Source organism: Scardinius erythrophthalmus, assembly GCF_964197995.2.
Source record: "Scardinius erythrophthalmus genome assembly, chromosome: 4".
In the NCBI taxonomy this organism is placed as follows: domain Eukaryota; kingdom Metazoa; phylum Chordata; class Actinopteri; order Cypriniformes; family Leuciscidae; genus Scardinius; species Scardinius erythrophthalmus.
In genome coordinates this window covers 19267248-19287804 of record NC_138224.1, presented here as the reverse complement: position 1 = coordinate 19287804, position 20557 = coordinate 19267248, and the positions used below count along the sequence as shown (strand labels likewise).

Genomic DNA, 20557 nt, shown 5'->3' with positions numbered 1-20557 from the left:
ACACACACACACACACACACACACACACACACACACACACACACACACACGCACGCACACACTACTGTATACATACCTCTCTCTCTCTCTCTCTCTCTCTCTCTCTCTCTCTCTCTCTCTCTCTCTCTCTCTCTCTCTCAGCTAGGCTAGTAGTTTTTGTTGTCACAACATATATATATATATATATATATATATATATATATATATATATATATATACTGTATATATATATATATATATATATATCATATCATACATTTATATCTCATACATTTCAAATATTGTTAAAGACAAACTGTCAGTAATAAAATAAGAACAAATAATACATTTTTGAGCCATAGCACATGTTCAATAGAACAAACACACAAATAAAATAAACACTGCTTTTCATATTTTTCAGGGAAGTCTAACAGTAATTTTCAGGTAAAGAAAATTAATAATAAAATGTAAAATACCACTGCATAGTCTTCACTGTATAAATTAAATATTGATTAATCCTTATTAAAGTTACATAAGTTATTCAGTCAAAACCAGTAAGCGATTTTGGTAACACTTTACAATAAGGTTCATTAGTTAACTACCTTTGTAAACATGAACTAAGAATGAACAATAATTCTTCAGCATTTGTTAATCTTAGTTAATATTAATTTCAACATTTATTAATACGTTATTAAAATCAACGGTTGTATTTGTTAACATAAGTTAATGCACTGAACTAACATGAAAAAACAATGAACAGCTGTATTTTTATTAACTAACATCAACAAATATGAATAAATACTGTAACAAATGTATTGCTCATTGTTAGTTCATGTTAGTTAATAAATTAACAAATGTTAACTAATGAACCTTATTGTAAAGTGTTACCGTGATTTTTGTTGTTGTCCTTTGTTGTCAAGACAGCAGCAGGTTTATTAGGCTGCTGTTACTTTAAGAGCAGCATGGATCCAATATACTGTTACTGTTATGAACTGCTCTGAGACTCAAAAGGTTGGAGATCCAAACGCAGCTTTTATTAAAGGGATGTTCCAGTCAAGTAGTCCAATGTACCGGCAGCAGGTCAAAACACAGGCAGGCAGTCCAAACAAACAAACACACAAAAATGGGAACAAAGGCAAACATGTCATCCAAAGGCAGGCAGAGACTCCAAAAACTGAGACACATGAAACCAGAGAAAATGCTCAGAAATGCAGAACAATGACAAACAAAACCTTGCAGTGAGAGAAAAAATGAAATAGGCTTATATAGACAGGGCTAATAAGTGTAATTACAAACACCTGAAAACAATCATGGCTGTTGAACCGGGGCAAAGAACTATGGAAAATGGAGTCTTTGATAGTGTGGTAATTGTCTGGGATGGAGTGCCCTCTGGTGGTAATCACGGGCACTCTCACTGGTAATCGTGACATAGCCCCCCTCCTAAGGAGCGGCATCCGGACACTCCTATCATAGCTAGAAAAGTCCAGGAGGGGGGCAGAGCGGAGGCGGAACAGGGGGCGCGATGGAGGGCCAGGGCCATGAAGTGGAAGAGGGTCTGCGGACAGAGGCAAAGCAGGCAGCCAGGGCGGAGTGGTTGTGGTTGTGACAAGGCAGACAGGAGGATCAGGTACAACCACTGTGGTCTCAACAGGGCAGACATATTGGCTACCATGGAAGACCTCTGTGGTTATATCAGGGCAGACAGGGAACTCATTGGTGACCTCCGTGGTCGAATCAAGGCAGACAGGAAGTTCATAGGTTACGAGGCTGGGTTCTAGGACTGGAGTGGACTCATGGGCTGGATCAGGCTCTGGAGTAGACTCTTCAACTGAAACACAGTGCACGACCCAAACACACCAAATAGCCATCGCCGTAACAGGGAGTATAGTAGACAGTGGGACCTCCTCAGAGACTACCAGGCTTGACATTACTGCTGAGATGCCAGCTGCTCGCACCGACGTCTGCTGTGTGTTCTCCAGACTTGAAGCCAGTCTCAAGTGCCTAGGGAAAGCCTTAATGTCTTAATGTGCAGCGGTCATGACAACCAGGAACACAGATGTGAAGTCCACGATGGATGAAGACTCTAATGTACATGATGGCTGGAGATTCTGGCAAAATGTCTGTGAAAGTTGAGGCTCTGGTATGGCGGCCATGTCGTGAAGAGGCTCTTGAGTGGCAGCCATGATGGCAAGAGGCTCTGACATGGTGGCCATCTTGTTTGAAGACACAGGTGTAGCGGCCATCTTGTCTGAAGACACAGGCGTAGCAGGTATCTTGTCTGAGCATTCTGGTGTGGTGGCCATGTTGTATACTGGCTCTGGTGCTGGAACTACAGGACAGGAAGGTACATAAAGCTTGGGGCTAACAACCATCAGAACTGGGCATGCTAGTGATCGTGGTGGACCAAGCTCCTTGGCCACTGTATGGTGCCCTTCCCCAAAAAAAGGTTTAGGGGAAGAGTCCTCTTCAACTTCCCCAACAGTGAAAGAGAACCAATCTAGCATTAGCGCATAGTCCATATAGTCGCATAAACTGTAAGTGATCTCACCTCCAGGGAGCCATGATTTAATGGGTTCATTGAGTCCAAACCTGAAAATGTCCTTGAGTGCAACTTCATTAAAGGGTACAGGATAAAACAACTCACAGAACCATTGCACATATTCCTCAATCGACAGACTTCCTTGATGTAGCTGCAGTGACTGGTCAGCCGGGTCATATATTGAGGAATATGTGCAACTTCATTAAAGGGTACAGGATAAAACAACTCACAGAACCATTGCACACATTCCTCAATCGACAGACTTCCTTGATGTAGCTGCAGTGACTGGTCAGCCGGGTCATATATTGAGGAATATGTGCAACTTCATTAAAGGGTACAGGATAAAACAACTCACAGAACCATTGCACATATTCCTCAATCGACAGACTTCCTTGATGTAGCTGCAGTGACTGGTCAGCCGGGTCCATATTGGCTACCTTTACAGGCACAACTTTTCTTTCAATCGGACTGAATTCATTATGATTGATGAATCCGAACGTAGTGTTTACATGAACGCTAAACATGTGATCGGGTTGATGTGCGCGTTGGCTATGTCACAAGCTTCAATTTGGGATTGATTTTTTGACATGCGCACACGAATATACAGAGTTTCCAGCTGTTCCTGCAGTCCTTTCAGTTTCGGTTTTCAATCCGATCAAGTGTTAATATCGATCGGATCGGATTAGAAAAGGAATAAACCACCCCTTTCAATCCAATTGAAATTTAATTCAGATCGAGCTCAATCGGGTCGATTAAGGTGTTTACATGAAGGCTTTTCAGTCCAACTGAGCCTTCAATCTGATTACTAACGGATTATTTGGTTGCATGTAAACATAGTCACTGAGTATGGGTCTCCTTCGGCTGCTGGATCTGTTCATGGCAAGGTTTTCTGTTAAAGAAGTTAAATTTCATTACTCAAGAATGTAAGTACAGATGACACATGAAAATACCTGGATATGTTCTTGATATCGGGAATGGATCAAATGCAGACTTTAGAGAATCAAACTGTTAGAAATCCCAGAGGATACTACAGGCAGTTGTTGAACGGAAGCTTTAAACTTCTTATTCTCACTTAAGATATTCACTTTGCAAGCTAAGAAATACATGACAGCTTGTGAAAGTAAACATTTGTTCATTTGCTTAGTTTAATTTTAATAAAGTGGTAACCTGAAGAAAGCCTGTGTAAAGGGTTAAAAAAAGTGTTCACAGTTAGGCATAAGAGATGTAAAAAAAAAAAGTAATTGAGTTAGTACAGTTAATTATACTACCATTTATTACTAAAATAAACAACGTGGAAAAAAATAGACACCCATATAATTTTTTTTCATTATACTGTGTATTAAATAGTTACTAAAAGGCCAATTTCATTGTATTGTACTTGTTATTGTGGTGGGGCGATACTTAAAGAGGTCACTTAAAGCCCTTAAGGAGGCAAGTGCTGCAGCCTGCAGAATGAGTTCAAGTTCAAGTTCAAGTTCAAATTTACTTTATTGTCCTCCTTGAGGCAATTTGTTTTGCAGCAAAACAGTTTAAGTTTGAAAACATATACAATCATACACACAATACAAATACGAGAAAACTCTGCCTTCTTATTGGCGTTAAAAAAAAAAAAAAAAAAAAAAAAAAAATACAGCAAACATCAAAAGCGTGATATGTTATATACGCTTTGATGCAGAATTAAAAAGTAGAATAGCCGCGGGTACAAATGAGTGTCTATACCTATTTGTTCTAATTTTGGGAAGTGTCATTCGTAGTCCAGATGGCAACATCTGAAATTCAGACTGCAGGGGATGTGAGTTGTCTGGCAGAATAGATTTAACCCTATTTAGCATCTGCAGCTGATAAAGTTCCTCCAGACCCTTCTGCTTAGAGCCTGTAATACTGCTGCTCACCTTAATTACCCTTGAAAGGGAGTGTTTTTGTTTTATAGTCGTAGATCCGTACCAGCAGATTAAAGAAAAGGTGACAACTGACTCCACAAATGACCTGTAGAACAAGGTCATCAGGGACTTGTCTACGTTAAATTTTGCCAGCTTTCTAAGACAATACAAGCGCTGCTGACCTTTCTTACAGAGCAAACTAGTATTTGGCTCAAAGCACAGCTTGTCGTCAATAATTGATCCTAAATACTTGTACTGTTTGACAACATCTATTTCCTGATCATTTATTCTAGTTGTAACAATATTAGGGATGTTTTGCCTGAAATCAATACACATGTCCTTAGTCTTTGATGCGTTCAGTTCAAGAAAGGCTTCCTTGCACCATCTTACAAACTGGTCAATGACCGGACCGTGTGAATTTTCCTCATTGTTTAACAAGCTGACAATCACCGTGTCGTCAGCAAATTTCACAAAGTGTCTATTTTCAATCTTAGAGCGACAGTCATTTGTGTACAAGATGTAAAGGAGGGGGGAAAGAACACACCCCTGCGGTGAGCCAGTTGATGTATTTGTCCAGTCGGAAAAATGGCCATTTACTCTGACCCGCTGAGATCTGTTTGTGAGGAAGTCTAATAGCCAGCCCACAAGGTTGTCCTCCAGTTTAAACTGGTGCAAAAGCTTCTCAGTCAACAGGTGGGGCTGGATAGTATTAAAAGCTGACGAGAAGTCCACGAACAGCAATCTAGCATGATTTTTGTTTCCCTCCAGATGTTTAAAAATGAGATTCAGTACTGTTGCAGTTGCGTCCTGAACTCCTCTGTTAAGTCTGTAGGCAAACTGTAGTGGATCGAGAAGACAGTTTGTCCTAGATGTTAATTCAGTCTTTATCAGCTTTTCAAAGGACTTCATCACAAGTGATGTAAGAGCTATGGGTCTATAATCATTAAAAGTCTTTGGGTGACTGTTTTTTGCAACAGGGACAATAACTGACTGTTTCCATAGGTCAGGGACCTTCTGGAGCAACATAGATTGATTAAAAATGTAATTAAAAATGGGGCCTAACTGTTCCGCACAACATGAAAGAACACGGCTGCCAATGTTGTCTGGACCCGGACTTTTTTTGGCTTTACAATGCTTAAAAATGTTCACAACACTCTGTGCAGAGAAACAGATATTATTTTGGGGCTGGGACAGTAAGGACTGTTTTTTTCCAGCAATTTCATCACTAAAGTCATGATTATCAAATCTTGAGTAAAATTCATTTAGTTCATGGGCCAGTGATATGTCAGAGGAAAAGCCTTCTAATGCCACCTTTTTCTTTGATTTGTCGTTTAGACCCACCATAGATTTAACACTGTCCCACGCTGAACCGAGAAGGTTTTGGCTTAATTTGTGTTCCACCTTAAGTTTATAGTCCCATTTTGCCCTTTTAATTTCACGTTTGATCTCCTTTTGAACGATATATAGTTCCTGAGAGTTCTTTTCTTTAAATGCTGACTTTTTCTTTTTTAGCAGGTCTTTAAGTTGTTTACTCACCCATGGCTTGTTGTTAGGGTATATTTTGACAACTTTTTTAGGGATTACAGTTTCCTCACAGTATGCAACCCAAGAACTAACCACTTCAGTCAGTTCATCAATGTCTTGTGAAGAATGAACAAATTCCTCCCACAGGGTACAGTCCAGGCAGCCCCGCAGGGCCAGCGTGGCCTCCTCGGACCAGACCTTCACTTGCCTAGTTTCCACTTTAGCCCTCTGGAGGCAAGTGCGATACACTGGTATGAGGTGCACACAGTTATGATCGGCAGAACCCAGGGGAGGGAGAGGGACAGATTTGTAGGCACCTTTGATGGAGCCATAACACTGATCAAGAATCTTCCCTTTTCTCGTTTCACAGGACACATATTTATAAAAACATTTTAAGATTTTGTCCAGTGAACAGTGGTTAAAATCACCTAGTATTAGGTTAGGGGCGTCCGGGGACACTGCCTGCAGTTTCTGAACAGTGCTGTGTATTGATTCTAGAGCAGCATTTTCATTTGCCTTTGGATGAATATAAACAATAGTTACGAAAATCTGCGGAAATTCTCTAGGAAGATAAAAAGGGCGCATGGAGACTGAGAGCAGTTCAATGTCTTTTGTGCAAAGTTTTTCTCTTACTAGCGTTGTTTTGCTCCAACGCTCGTTAACATACAGGCACACCCCCCCTCCTCGCGACTTACCGGTGGTCGCTACAACACGGTCCATGCGTAAAGGAACACCAAAACCATCCAGTGCAATACCAGCGTCTGAGTCCGCTTCTCCCAGCCATGTTTCTGTCATGGCCAAGATACAGGCTTCCTTAAATTCATGTTGGTATCGGACATGGGCTTGTAATTCATCCGACTTATTTCGGAGGGACTGCATATTTGCAAGGATGATTGAGGGCAGAGGAACGCGCGACAGAGAGCGTCTTGCTCGCTCGCGTAATCCACCTCTCCTACCCCGCTTCCTTGTTCCCCGGCGAGGTGCATTGGTAGGGCTCCCGTTTTTTCCGTACTTCCATTTAATGTCAGCGGTGTTCGGGATGGTTAGATCTGGAGGTGGGCTAGAGTTCGCTTGCAGATCGAACTTCAACAAGGTGTCCCGGCTGTATAAAATCCGAGACCGAGAGGCTTCCGTCCAGCCCAAAGTTTCCCATAGCAGCACCAGCAGTATACATCCAACAGTCCACTCCATTATAACGAACCAAGAAGCAATCGCCACAGAGGTAATCAAGTAGGGAGTTTTACGGATGTGTATGAAAAACAAAACAGTTGCATTTAAATTAAGCTTAAATGGAAGGCACTCCAAATAACTTTAGACGAATTTTACAAACAAACAAGCAACAGACACTCCTCACACTATTTTGCTGCCGGTCGCTGCGTGCGCATGCGCCCTGAGCTCACTTGATTACATAATATTATAAAAGGTTTGTTCCAGTCCTATGAATAACATTACTGCAGTTGAGTTGAACGCAAGCTAAAGTTTCTGTCTCATTGTTTCTGCATACCCCTCCTTGAACTGCCACCTTACCGTGGTGGAGGGGTTTGAGTACCCGAATGACCCTAGGAGCTATGTTGAGCTATTTGCCCCTGGTAGGGTCTCCCAAGGCAAACTGGTCCTAGGTGACGGGTCAGACTAAGAGCGGTTCAAAAACCCTTATGATGCAAAAAAAAAAACAGGACCGTGACGTCGCCCGGTATGGCGCAGCCGGGGCCCCACCCTGGAGCCAGGCCCGGGGTTTGGGCTCGTATACGAGCGCCTGGTGGTCGGGCCTCCCCCCATGGGGTCCGGCCGGGCTCAGCCCGAAGGAGCGACGTGGGGCCACCCTCCTGTGGACCCACCACCTGCAGGAGGGACCGTAAGGGGCCGGTGCTAAGTGGATCGGGTGGCAGTCGAAGGCGGGGGCCTAGACAAGGGTTTGCTTATAGCCCCCCAGCTCAGCCGCCATGTGTTGGAGTTCACCCCAGTGAACGAGAGAGTCGCTTCCCTGCGCCTTCGGGTCGGGGATAGGTCTCTCACTGTCGTTTGTGCCTACGGGCCGAACGGCAGTGCAGAGTACCCGGCCTTCTTGGAGTCTCTGGGAGGGGTGCTGGAAAGTGCTCCGACTGGGGACTCTGTCGTTCTACTAGGGGACTTCAACGCCCACGTGGGCAGCGACAGTCACACCTGGAGGGGCGTGATTGGGAGGAACGGCCCCCCTGATCTGAACCCGAGTGGTGTTCTGTTATTGGACTTCTGTGCTAGTTACAGCTTGTCCATAACGAACACCATGTTCAAGCATAAGGGTGTCCATCAGTGCACATGGCACCAGGACACCCTAGGCCGGAGGTCGATGATCGACTTTGTGGTCATTTCATCCGACCTCCGGCCATATGTCTTGGACACTCGGGTGAAGAGAGGGGCGGAGCTGTCAACTGATCACCACCTGGTGGTGAGTTGGATCCGATGGCAGGGGAGGAAGCTGGACAGACTCGGCAGACCCAAACGTACTGTGAGGGCCTGTTGGGAACGTTTGGCCAAATCTCCTGTCAGAGAGATCTTCAACTCCCACCTCCAGCAGAGCTTCGACCAGATCCTGAGGGAGTCTGGAGATATTGAGTCCGAGTGGACCATGTTCTCCACCTCCATTGTCAACGCGGCCACTCGGAGCTGTGGCCGTAAGGTCTCCGGTGCCTGTCGAGGCGGCAGTCCCCGAACCCGGTGGTGGACACCGGAAGTAAGGGATGCTGTCAAGCTGAAGAAGGAGTCCTATCGGGCCTGGCTGGCTTGTGGGACTCCTGAGGCAGCTGATGGGTACCGACGGGCCAAGCGAACTGCAGCCCGGGTGGTTGTGGAGGCAAAAACTCGGGCCTGGGAGGAGTTCGGTGAGGCCATGGAGAAGGACTATCGGTCGGCCTCGAAGAGATTCTGGCAAACCGTCCGGCGCCTCAGGAGGGGGAAGCAGTGTTTACAGTGGAGGTGGGCAGCTGTTGACCTCGACTGGGGATATCACTGGACGGTGGAAGGAATACTTCGAGGATCTCCTCAATCCCGCCGTCACGTCTTCCATTGAGGAAGCAGAGGGCTCGGAGGCGGACTTGTCCATCACCCAAGCTGAAGTCACCAAGGTAGTCAAGAAACTCCTCAGTGGCAAGGCACCGGGGGTGGATGAGATCCGCCCTGAGTACCTCAAGTCTCTGGATGTTGTGGGGCTGTCTTGGCTGACACGCCTCTGCAGCATCGCGTAGCGGTCGGGGACAGTGCCTTTGGACTGGCAGACCGGGGTGGTGGTTCCTCTTTTCAAGAAGGGGGACCGGAGGGTGTGCTCCAACTATAGGGGGATCACACTTCTCAGCCTCCCTGGGAAAGTCTATGCCAGGGTACGGGAGAGGAGAATCCAGCCAATAGTAGAACATCGGATTCAGGAGGAACAGTGTGGTTTTCATCCCGGTCGTGGAACACTGGACCAGCTCTATACCCTCTACAGGGTGCTGGAGGGTTCATGGGAGTTTGCCCAACCAATCCACATGTGTTTTGTGGATTTGGAGAAGGCATTCGACTGTGTCCCTCGCGGCATCTTGTGGAGGGTGCTCTGGGAGTATGGGGTTCGGGGCCCTTTGCTAAGGGCTATCTGGTCCCTGTACGACCGGAGCAGGAGCTTGGTTCGCATTGCCGGCAGTAAGTCAGACTTGTTCCCGGTGCATGTTGGACTCCGGCAGGGCTGCCCTATGTCGCCGGTTCTGTTCATAATTTTTATGGACAGAGTTTCTTGGCGCAGCCAGGTGCCGGAGGGGGTCAGGTTTGGGGACCACACGATTTCATCTCTGCTCTTTGTGGATGATGTTGTCGTGCTGGCCTCATCAAACCAGGACCTTCAGCATGCACTGGGACGGTTTGCAGCCGAGTGTGAAGCGGCTGGGATGAGAATCAGCACCTCCAAATCCGAGGCCATGGTTCTCAGTCGGAAAAGGGTGGTTTGCCCGCTTCAGGTTGGTGGAGAGCTCCTGCCTCAAGTGGAGGAGTTCAAGTATCTTGGGGTCTTGTTCACGAGTGAGGGAAGGATGGAACGGGAGATTGACAGGCAGATCGGGGCAGCTTCTGCAGTAATGTGGTCCCTGTACCGGTCTGTCGTGGTGAAGAAGGAGCTGAGCCGCAAGGCGAAGCTCTCAATTTACCGGTCAATCTACGTTCCTACTCTCACCTATGGTCATGAGCTGTGGGTCATGACTGAAAGGACAAGATCCCGGATACAAGAGGCCGAAATGAGCTTTCTCCGCAGGGTGGCTGGGCGATCCCTTAGAGATAGGGTGAGAAGCTCGGTCACTTGGGAGGAGCTCAGAGTAGAGCCGCTGCTCCTCCACATCGAGAGGAGTCAGTTGAGGTGGCTCGGGCATCTTTTCCGGATGCCTCCTGGTCGCCTTCCCGGGAAGGTGTTCCGGGTATGTCCCACCGGGAGGAGACCCCGGGGAAGACCTAGGACACGCTGGAGAGACTATGTCTCCCGGCTGGCCTGGGAACGCCTCGGTGTCCCCCCGGAAGAGCTGGAGGAAGTGTCTAGGGAGAGGGAAGTCTGGGCATCCCTGCTTAGACTGCTGCCCCCGCGACCCGGTCCACGGATAAGCGGTAGAAGATGGATGGATGGATGGATGGATGTTTCTGCATACAGGTGGGTTAATGTTCCTCAAAATTGCATACATGTATCCCAGTATAAGATATAAGAGTGTTGTGAATACTTAGTGAGTACGTGCAATGTTTAGAGTTGAGTAGTTTTGCCGTAATGTGTGAAAGAGTGATGTTCAGCTAACGTTATACACTGCCATGCTAGGCTAGCGGACCTGTTGCTAATGAGTAACCCACAGTATAACAGAAACGCTAATGGTCTCGTTTTGTGTTGGTAACTTATCTGAAAATGCTTTCAGTGCTAATGTGTGTATAACACATCATGTTAAACGGTTTTCCTGTGTGTGTAAGCATTGTAGTTGACTTTAAAATTGATGGAAATTTAGTGATTTGTGTAATGTGATGGAACTGTCGAACTTTGGAAAATGTTTGTTACAATAACCAAATGAGAACAAGTTAGTTTTTTTGTTGTTCGACTGGTCAATATGTAATTCACGTCAAAAGAAAATTCACGTCAAAAGAAGCACAATGAAAAGTATGGACATGGATATGGTTTATTTTACTGTGCTTCCGTTATTAGGCTATGTATTCACATATGTAATCATTACTTTGGTATTTTCTGAAGATATGGTGATATCTTACATACTTGAAAGTACTGTGAAATACCTGATGCTACAACAAGCATTTTGTTTATTACCTCAGGGAGTCGAATATGAATTTTTTTCCTTTGTTGAAGCAGAATAAAAACTGCAGTTGAGCTGAACGCAAGCTAAAGTTTCTGTTTCATTGCATACAGGATTTAAGAACACACCCACCCCCCTGACACCCACCAGGCCAGGGGTGCAACACCTGCAGTATTTTTATTGGCATATTAAAAAGAATCTTGACATCCAAAGCATAGGTAGCACATAGGCTACTTGTTTTAATAAATACACACGGTAAAATTATATGAAAATAATGTCTATAATAAATATAAAAGAAGTGTTTTAATAGGTTGTGACATTTGTTTGTGTTATGTTGTATTAATTGTGCATTAGCTGCTACTTATGCTGGGAAGGTCTGTTAAGCAACAAGATCTCAGCACATCTCAATTCTCACAAGGATGCATTTTATGTCCCAGCATCCTTCCGAGTTTGTTATTTCAAGGTCACTTGGCAAGACTGGTCTCCACGAGAACGCAAGTTTGTTCTTTATGTTCTTGGAATTGAGAAACAGCCAATGTGAGAGATGCTCTACTCTGTTCACCTCTCATGAGAGGTTTTGTCACGGGGTGACGATCAAGTGGAACTGCCCCACTCTATACTTGTTTCCAGGGGGAGCAAGTTCGATGTAACACCGGAACGGTTCTGGGTCTTCCTGTGTAAACAGTCTGACAGAGCTCGCTGATTAGGAAAACGAGTGACAGCTGGGCGATGAGCAGAGATTGAGCCACGAGGGGGATTATAAAAGGATCAGGTTGATGGGCAGGAAGGGTAGTCCTTTTGAAAAGTTCTTTTGTGCAGTTTGGCAGCGAAGTCTAAGTTTTGTGCTGGAGTTTTGGGGTAAGAAGTCTTTTGGGCGGACGCAGACTGGAGGAAATCTGTTGTTGTCGATTCACTGATCACATCGGGCAGTACACGAGAGGGCAGAACGATAAAGAACGGAGAGGACTGTGAGTAAAGAAGGAAGAGCTGGAACGCAGCGATATGATTGAACTGTGCGAATTCAACGAACAGACAAGTGTTATCTGCCAGTCCTATTAGGAAGTTATGCCTGTAGCGCTCGCCAACTGCTAGTATGTGGTGAAACTGCCCCGGCGTCCGGTGAGTTCTATTCTGAAACTTTTCAATGCCAGTTGTGTTTCCACAGTCAACCATCTACACAGCTTGGATGTACAGTTTGCCAGTGGAGCGGAGAGAGTCTGCTGGGACCACGACAAGAGACCCTGTTCACTGTGAGTTGCAGTGCCTAATGTGAAGTGAACACGTGTGATCATTTGAAGTGACTGAATTGTGCACTGGTGTGGAAACTGAAGTTTATGTCTGCCTGTTCCCCAGTCGTCTACTCGTGGGTTCTGAAGGCCAAACTGAAATTAACTAATTGCTGTGTGTTGAGCATATGCTGTGCAGGAATGCAGCTCGAACTCATCTGAGTGGAAGAGGATTTATGAGAGATCTATGAATGCTGTTGACGATTGAAATCTGTATTCACTTCTGTGGTTCTGTGAACATAGAGAAACTGCCCTCTATCATCGAATACTGCCATCACTGCTCTGTGGTAAGAAGATCCAGTTGCTGATTGTTAAATCTTCTATTCACCATGATTGTTCTGTGAACATAGAGAAACTGCCCTCTGCTATTGAATGCTGTTGTCGCTGTCCTGTGGAGAGAAGGCTCAGCTGTTGATGATTGAAATCTGCATTCACTTCTGTGGTTCTGTGAACATAGAGAGACTGCCCTCTGTCATCGAATATTGCCATCGCTGCTCTGTGGTAAGAAGATTCAGTTGCTGAATGTCAAGTCTTCTATCCACCATGATTGTTCTGTGAACATAGAGAAATTGTTCCTCTGCTATTGAATGCTGTTGCTGCTGTCCTGTGGAGAGAAGGCACAGCTGTTGCCGATTGAAACCTGTATTCACCTCTGTGGTTCTGTGAACATAAAGAAACTGCCCTCTGCTATTGAATGCTGTTGCTGCTGTCCTGTGGAGAGAAGGCACAGCTGTTGCCGATTGAAACCTGTATTCACCTCTGTGGTTCTGTGAACATAAAGAAACTGCCCTGTGCTATTGAATACTGCCATCGCTGCTCTGGGGTAAGAAGATTCTGTTGTTGAATGCCAAGCTTTCTATTTGCCATGATTGTTCTGTGAACACAGAGAAACCGCCCCCCTGCTATTGAATACTGCCATCGCTGCTCTGGGGTAAGAAGATTCTGTTGTTGAATGCCAAGCTTTCTATTTGCTATGATTGTTCTGTGAACACAGAGAAACCGCCCCCCTGCTATCGAATACTGCCATCGCTGCTCTGAGGATTGCCCTGTTAGTGGAAGTGGCCAACACCGTTCTGTGGGGAAGAGAGCGACTGTTGTTGCGACTCAACGGTTGTGGAGGGGGAGCTGCCCCCAGCTAGTGAGTGTCCCGTGGAGGGAACGAGAGAGTTCCTCGGTGGTCATCTGCGACGAAGTGCTGGAGCGCGGCTGACGCTTCCCCTGCCCGATCCTCCCCTCTATCCCAAAGAGAGGCGACACTCAAATAATTGATGCTGTCCTGCGAGATGAGTAATCCCCTTCCTTTGCTGTCAATTTCCCACTAGCACGTGCTCCAGTACTTACCTCCAGCCGAAGAGGAGTCGCGGTGTAAACCCCTGCCAGTGCCTGAGCCATTACTTGCCTCCATCCGAAGAGGAGTTGCTGTGCAAATCCCTGCCAGTGCCTGAGCCATTACTTACCTCCAGCCGAAGAGGAGTTGCTGTGCAATTCCCTGCCAGTGCCTGAGCCATTACTTACCTCCAGCCGAAGAGGAGTTGCTGTGCAAATCCCTGCCAGTGCCTGAGCCATTACTTACCTCCAGCCGAAGAGGAGTTGCTGTACAAATCCCTGCCAGTGCCTGAGCCATTACTTACCTCCAGCCGAAGAGGAGTTGCTGTGCGAAACCCCTACCAGTACCCGCCCCATTACTTACGTCCGGCTGAAGAGGAACCACTGTGCAAAACCCCATCGGTGCTTGCTCCATCGTTTACCTCTGGTCGAGAGGAACTGTTGGGTGAACTACCCACGCGACCTGCTGGATTTAAGTGGAGATTGGACTTGTTTTTAACTAAATAAAATATACGTTTTTGATCAATATCTTGTCTGGTCTGTCGTGTCTCTGGGTAACTCCTCGAGGTGGTACGTTGTGAAGGGGAGGGAAGTCCACCCCGACCTGTGACAGATTCAGCAACTCAAAGTAATAGAGATTTGAGCTGTGTCATCTGCACAGTAACAATAACTGTCGTAACCATAGTATTCCAGTGAAACTGTGGTTACCATTGTAACTTTTGTAAGTCATGCATTAGACATTAGACTACCATGCAGCTGTAACTGTTCCGTGTTCATCACTGATGTAGTGTCCAAACGCCTCCCAGAAGTCCTTATCCTCTGAAGTAGAGAGTGTAGTGTCACCTTTTGACTTGGCGGTAAATTTGTTACAACAATCCGAAACTTCTCATCCACCAGCCCTCGACTGGGATGGACAGAGTAGTGGACATGTCCTCTTCTGAGTGCTCACAGTCCTATACAGAGATTACAGGAGAGATTGAAACAGTCATGGTTACTATAAACTTGCCTTTTGTTCACTTCCACCCAAAGAAACATTTGAAAATACCACCAATCTGAAAGTTACTTCTGGTTTACCTTAATTTAGCTTGTGTTTATAAGGAATATGGATGAGAGAATACTATTCCAAAAGCATTTGAATTATTTTTCTCAGATTTAAGTGTCAGGCTTGACAATATCTAATAAATCCAACCTCATTTAGTTTCCAACTGGGTTAAGCAGTATTACTTGTTTGCTGAAGATCAAAAGATAATTATGCAAAAATATGAAAAATGTAAACAAATTTCAATGTCAGGACTTGCGTTAGAAAATAAGCAACTGAGGAGTAAATGCTTCCCACATCTATACTTTATGTAATTTCTCTTCCGTATGATTAGTTTAATCTATTAATGGCAATGTGGTGATATGCCACCTCCAAATCTGGTTTGAGGGTAATATTATCACAAAATATATTATCACCTCCATTCGGATTAATTGACTGTAAATGGTGCCATACAGTATACAACTCTGATCAGGTGTTTTAGATGTCAGACTCTGATCATTGTGTTACAGTGTCCATTTAGAAACTGTCATATACAATTACATGTGCAAAAATTAGATGGTAAAAGGTAGCCATGGCCTTTACCGTAGGTAAAAAACATTAAAAAAATATATGAGTTAAAGTTGTATGATAGTATTTAGTGGGTTTAACTCCAAGATGAAATGTGTTCAACAGTGAATTTATACAAATCAAATGACTTACCTTAAGGATATCAGGTTGCTCACACAGTTTATTTGTTTTAATGCTGTCACACGTGCCATATACAGAAGTTTATAATTAAAAAATGCTGCAGTGAAACTCATAATTGTTGTGACAGTTCTTCAGGGCAAGGAAAAGACAGATGTGTCCTTTTTTTCCAACAGTTCTCTCAACAAAACAAACACTGACCCTTCCAATCTAACAGTTCCTTTGGCTTTGTTCTCCACAGAGACGCACACAGACATGAGTTCACCAAGTTCTCTCGCACCTTCTCCGGTTACTCAGTGGCTTTTATCCTGTCGCTCCAAGCCAATTACTGGAATGAGAAACTAGCATTGACCTTCTTACTCACCACTCCTCTCCTGGCTCAGGTCCCCAAGTGGGTCCAAAAGAACAGGATTAAAAACCTCTGGACTAGAATGACTAGGAAGCATGAGCAAACATGAGAAAATAATCTTGCAATGAAACAGAGACTAAATAGCAGAACAATCAAAGGAAAGAAGAAATGGGTGCTCAGCAAACAAGCAGCAATCAGAGTGTGACAGATAGAGAAAAATGATAGAAAAAAGAAGTTTAGGATCTTAGCTATAAAAGGTACATTTAAAATAGGTCTAAAATGAAATAAAACAGCAGTGTACAAATTTGTCATGTACTCACCATGGCATGTTTACAATGAGCTGTAACAGAACCAGAGAGAAGGCTTTTGTTCACAGTTGATATGGCCCATGTCCCAACACTATCGATAATCTGTTTAAAAATATGGGTAGGAACAATGCCAAGAGAAGAAGTGGTAGGCTTCAGCTTGGCAACTATATCCATTAAATAAGGCATAGTAGTAGGCTCAAAATAATTTAAGAACTTGGTGGCATCAGTGGATCAGCAGGATCAACAATTGAAGGTGAAATAGTCTAACTAATTGCTGCTATTTTATCCACGAAGAATCTCAAGAAATGTTCACACCCATTGGCAGATTCAGTAAAATACGGTAGACATTGCCTATAGGATTAAAAACAGAATTTAAGATAATAAACAGGGTCCTAGGACTACCTAAGAAATTGAAGACTGTCGCAAAGGACACTAATTTTTGTCCGACACAGACCTCTGCTGTGTCAGAGGCAGAGCAGACAGAAAGTACATAGATGACCTTCGTGGTCGTATCAGGGCAGACGCTGGGACCACTGGACTCAAATGCGCTGGGATCACCGGACTCTGGTGAGCTGAGCGTGGATACTGCGGGAGGGCTGCCTTCATTCTCAGCGTTTCCCACAATTGATGGAGAGCTGCTCAGCTGTAACACTAGATCAATGTAATACTCCAATGTCCAATCAGGATTCAATAAGGGCATAAAGAAGCTGAGAGGCTCAGATATATATATATACAGGGCTTGACATTAACACCCGCCAACCCGCCAAATGCGGGTGGATTTTGCTCGTGGCGGGTAACACAATCACTCCAACTAGCCACTTTGGCGGGTTGAATAATTGTAGTCTTTTCAAAAGGCATCTGAAATAAGTGTGACACTACGACACTACAACTCCCATATAGGGCTGTCAACGAATATTCTAAATTCGAGTATATATTCGAATAGTTTTAAAAAACAGAATTTCGAAGGTGAAAATTAATATTCGAATGTGGAAAAACGCCCGCGGTAGCAGAGGCGCGGCTGTCTGCTTTGCGTGTGGGCGCGCTGTCTGAGGGATCAGGTCATTTTATTTAACGTTAAACAGAAACATTACTAAAGTGTAGGCTACTGTACTGACTGAATAGATATTGCATGAATAAGGTAGGTTAGATACAGCAGTTTCATGCAATGCAGGCTTCCACTGGTTTGATTATTTACCGTTTCATGTCAAGGAAAAGTTCCATGTTTACCACAGCACAGCTCACTCGGAGCGTTCAATGTCGGTTCTATAGTACTGTAAAACTCTAATTAATGTTAATAATATTTGTTTCAATCACTGAATGAAGCCTGCTATATAAGAGTCGCGACCTTAAATTGCTTGCACCAAACTCTTGATCAGCACTCAACATTTGCTTATTCTTGTTGTTCATTTAAACTGTTATGCAAAGAGCGCGTGACGCCTCATTCACGCCGCAAGACCTCCAGACGCGCGTAAACGCGTCTTTACACTCGCGCCAGACGCTCTGTTCGCGTTTGGTGTGCACGCAGCATGAGGGTGAGGGCGAGAGAGAGAAAGAGTGTCTGCGAGTGAGCGAGCGAGAGTGAGTGAGGTCTGCGGTCTTGGCCATTAGTTGATTTACTTGTTTTCGTTTAGGTAATACGTTGTCAAATATGTTTAAACTTAAATAAACTACCTATACAAGTAGTTATGTCTCTTTGTATTAATTTGTCCTGTTATTGACGTAATGCGCGTCATTGACAAAATGCGCAACCAGATGTTCGAATAGTTCGAATATAAGCTATGTCTTTTTTTTTAGAGGGAATATTCGAAGGTCATTTTTGAGCAATTTTGACAGCCCTAGTGAGTATTGTCGCTAGTGACCGACAACAAAGAATCGAAGAGACAGCTAGCTGCCCTGCTGGAGTTATGTCGTATGCCGGTGGAGCAATGTGGCGACATATAATACATGGTTTTATTTAAAAAAAGGAGCTTTACACACAACCTTATCAGAGCTAATGATAATGACCTGTATTGTTATATATTTATGTAGTCTTGATTTGGGTGTGTACAGTGGTTTTACATTTAAAAGGGTTGTAAATCTAGTTCAAGTAAATTTTAGCACGCCATAGTCAACTTTTATCAGGTAATTTCACAACAACAAAAATGTGGCTAGTAAAAATGCTGTGTGGCTAGTAACTTTGGAAAACCACTAGCCACATTGGCTAGTGAGCAAAAAAGTTAATGTCAAGCCCTGTATATATATATATCATTTTTTTTTCACAGTAGGTGTATTTAAAAGTAGTATACAAGTAAGAAAATATAAGTTAAGTTGATCATTAATAAAGTATGAAAATACAGAAATTAAACATTATAGATATGCTTATAAATCAAGAATAAAGCATTTATAGCTGTATTTATAAACTGCTTTATAAATGATGAATAAAATACTAGTAGTATATTCTTATGATAGTTATACTGACTCAATTACAATCTTATTTGGCTGTAAATTCTCTTCATGAAACATTTCAATCTGGTTGTAAAGCTTTACACAGTACTGCGGGAAATCAGTGGCTTTAGTTTTATTAGATCTGAGTGCTGCATTTGATTTGGTCGACCACGAGGTCCTGTTGAGATGCCTGGAGATATCTGTGGGCCTTGGTGGTGCATGTCAGGACTCAGGTTTGATCATTGCTCTTCCTGCTTTGTCTCTTGGTTATGTTTCCCTGTATATTTCCACAGCACCACAGCTGTGCTGCATTTCTAATCAGCGCTACTGCGCACCAATCTCTCACCCGTTTCTCCGTTTGTTAATTTTCCCGCACTTTGTTTCCATGGCAACCACCGCTACGCCACATTGTAATTAGCACGCTTGCACACCTCTCTCACCTGGTTCTCCTCTTGTTTGACTTCTCACACTATTTAGATTCCTTCTTTATCTACCTTCTCTGCCAGAGTGTTTTTCTGTCACTCTCCAGCTTCACAAGTATTGTTCTATTTTGACTTGTCAAGTTTTTGATCCTGTTTTGTTTCTCCTAGTCCTGTCCAGCCCTGCAGCTCAGTTTTCCCCATCCCCTTATTGGATTTGCCTCTGTTATAGGCCTGTATTTTGATTATTCTCTGATCTGCTCCTTGGACTGTGTCATTTGCTGGTTCTGACCCTGCCTGCCTCTTGACCACTCTCCTGTCTTGCCCTCTTGCATTGTTTCCTTGTTGGACTGTCTACCCATTGCTGTCCTTGGACTACGTCATCATCTCTTCCCCTCTTGCTCAGTGGCTCGGCTGCCTAATTAAATATTGTTTCCTTTTACTTCGATTTTTTTTGTCCAATAAATACAGATTTAACTGATCTGCTCTTGGGTTCTCTGTTTTTTTTCCCCCGTCCAGCCATTACAGCACAGTCTTACAGTGGTTCAATTTCATATCTGACCATCAGATGGTTCAGTGTTCTAATTGGTCATCAGTCCTCCTCTAGTATACCTCTTCATTTTGGAGTCCCACATAGATCAATCCTCGGGCTGGTATTGTTTTCCCTGTACATGCTACCTTTAGCTTCCATTTTAATAAATACGGAGTATCCTTTCATCTGTCACGGTCACGTTCACGTTCTTCTCCCTTCATCTGCCTTCATCTGTTTGTGTGCACTACATTCCCCAGAATCCTCCGTGGCGCACACCTGCACTCAATCTCTCAATCACTAATCATCAGCATCACCTGCACCCCCTCATCAGTCTCACCCTTTATATTCAGCACTCTCCCTTCACTCCTCGTCTGGTCTCGTCTATACACGTCATTACATGACTCTCAGACCCCCTGAGCACTTACCTGGATCCTTACCTGAGTCGCATCACCATCCATCTGCCAGCCTGCCATTCTCTTCGATCTTCCATCCTTGGTCACCTACAAGAAAGAAAGAAAGAGAGACTTTACCATCCAGCTAAGCATTTTCTGTTTATCTGTATTGCTGTTACTCACCATTTATCTGCATCTCCGTTCATTCTGCAATTAAAGATTTAAACTTACCATCTTGTCTGCTTCATCTGTAAACCCTGACAGAAGACCAGACCACAAGAAGCATGGAAGTTGCTCACTTCACCCTAACCCCAGCTGATCGTCTGATTCATTTTCAAGATGGCTGCTCAATCGAGGAATATGTCGCTGGCTTTCTGGAGCTTTCTGTTGGGGTAAGCTGGACAGATGATGTCCTAAAAACAGTATTTTGGGGTGGACTGGATAACCATCTGTACCAGCAAGCTTCACCCAGTATCTAGATCATGTGCTGTGGTTGAGTGGCTCAAGGTTCACCGTAGGTGAGGTTGAGGACATCGCCACTCAACTACCATCTCCAGCCATCTTCACCACGCCACCCATCATCATCCGGAATTCAGA

At 44.3% G+C, this 20557-nt stretch overlaps 1 pseudogene across 1 annotated transcript in view; it reads right to left on the bottom strand.

Moving 5' to 3' along the window:
* Positions 1-20292, bottom strand: part of LOC308689261 (peroxisomal succinyl-coenzyme A thioesterase-like) — a 31525-nt pseudogene extending 11233 nt beyond the window's left edge. Inside the window, exons 1-6 of the transcript in view lie at positions 20271-20292; positions 20192-20217; positions 19994-20068; positions 16648-16860; positions 16206-16225; positions 14563-14766 (exon numbers count right to left, since the gene is read on the bottom strand). The product of the transcript in view is annotated as a peroxisomal succinyl-coenzyme A thioesterase-like (transcript). The remainder of the gene's footprint in view (positions 1-14562; positions 14767-16205; positions 16226-16647; positions 16861-19993; positions 20069-20191; positions 20218-20270) is intronic.
* Between the last annotated feature and the right edge of the window lie 265 nt (positions 20293-20557).